This window comes from Pipistrellus kuhlii, unplaced genomic scaffold, assembly GCF_014108245.1.
Source record: "Pipistrellus kuhlii isolate mPipKuh1 unplaced genomic scaffold, mPipKuh1.p scaffold_m20_p_9, whole genome shotgun sequence".
NCBI lineage: Eukaryota > Metazoa > Chordata > Mammalia > Chiroptera > Vespertilionidae > Pipistrellus > Pipistrellus kuhlii.
In genome coordinates, this window is record NW_023425595.1 from 39,604,980 (window position 1) to 39,606,872 (window position 1,893).

General features: G+C 34.9%; 1 pseudogene; it reads right to left on the minus strand.

Annotated features, from left to right (window-relative positions):
- Nucleotides 1–904: 904 nt before the first annotated feature.
- Nucleotides 905–1,516, minus strand: LOC118713336 (annotated as a pseudogene).
- Between the last annotated feature and the right edge of the window lie 377 nt (nt 1,517–1,893).

Here is a 1,893-nt window from a genome sequence, read left to right on the forward strand (position 1 = left end):
TTCTACAGTGATGTGAAAGGTAATTATTCTTCTTATTTCCACTAGTTGGCTCTTATGCTTTTCAAAATAATGTTTGACTTATTTTCTAAATTAAATCAATAACACTTTTTTAGTTTCTTGTTCCAAGTCCAAACAATGTGCTTTTGTAAAATTAATTCTTATTTATGGAATTCTTACTAGCATTAACACTGTATTTTATGTTACTTAAGTTTATGTTTAATTTTATGATAAATATTTACAGTATTGATTTTTATTTAGTTTTATGTTTAACACATTCATAATCAGCTACCTCTTCATACAGGAATACTGCCATGTTTTATTTATTAATTTTTATTTATATTTTATTAGGCTGAAATATATATTTAGTGTTTTGTTTTTCTGAGAAGTCAATATTCACCAATATTCTCATTTTTTGAAACTTTACATGTTTGAGAATATCTTTTGTTGCCATATAGGAGAGAATTTTAGTTCTACATAGAATTTTTGAGAAACCACTTTTTTCTTCTAAAATTGACTAAAACTTGCTCTAATATCACTTTTTTAACATACTACATTCATGTATTTACATTTTCATCCCAAAGAAGTCATAATTCTATTAATGATAGAAAAGTACAAATTTCAACCCAAGCTGAGGTTACTCTTAAAAAAAAATGTCTTTATTGATTTTTAGAGAGATGAAGGGAAAGGAATAGATAGAAACATTGATGAGAGAGAAACATCATCCATCAGCTGCCTCCTGCATATCCTCCCTCTACTGTGAATTAAACCTGGAACTAGGGCATTTCTAACTGGAAATCAAACCAGTAACCTCTTGGTTCATGAGTAGATGCTCAACCACTGATCCATACCAGGCAGGCTGCAGTTACTTTTTTTAAACCAGAAAAAGCTTCTCATTTTTAGATGGTTACATTGTTAGTTCCATAATAGCATTTACAGAATCACTACCATTGTTCTTCAGGGCTTGAACTGCCTTCACTCTCAACACATTTCCTTGTGATATGACCAGTTTTATGTTTTTAACTTCCACACCTATTTCATCAACATCTTCCTCTTCACTCTCCTCTTGCATAGTTGTACTCGGTGTGTTTTCTTGAAATGTCTAGCTTCACTAAACTTTGAATCTCTCTGCAGCTTCTAGCTGTGCTGGCTGAGATGAATCACTGATCTTGGCTTCCCCAAAAACTATGTAGGTATCTAAGCTGGGCTCTTATAGACACCTGGTTTTGTGATGATAAAGAGGATAGTCTTGGATTTCTGGGTTGTTCCCTAGCAACCCCAGTAACCCGGCCAAGACACATTTGGCCACAGTCTTCCATGCCTCTTTTCACTCTGGCTCTGTTTTTTTTCTTAATGATTGTTTCTTCTTGGATCTCAGCTGCTGGGTTTATCATGTGGTATCTTGTTCCTCAAGCTCTGGTACTGATTCATCATGGTTAGATTCCGACTGTGTCGCAGGCTGGGGCGGTGGAAATTCCTGCCCTATGGCCGGGACAGTTTCCGTGGCTTCACTGGACATTTTACAAAGGAATACAGAACCAAGATGGCAGCAGAAAGAGTATGTATGTGTGTACGTATTTATTGGTGGTAAGAACATTTAACATGATATCTATCTCTCAACAAATTTTGAAGTACACATACTGTATTGATAAAGAAACTAGGTTGTATAGTACATCTCTAGAAAATAATTTATTCACTAAGCATATCAGAAACTCCATACCCACAGAACAATTTCCCTCTTCCCCCAGCCACCAGCTCCTGGCATCCACCATCCTACTAATTCAATGAATTTGATTGCATTAGATATCTCATATAGGTGCACTCCTGCAATATTTGCTCTGTGACTGGCTTATTTCATTTAGAATTAGGTCTTTCAAGATTATCCATGTTGTCACA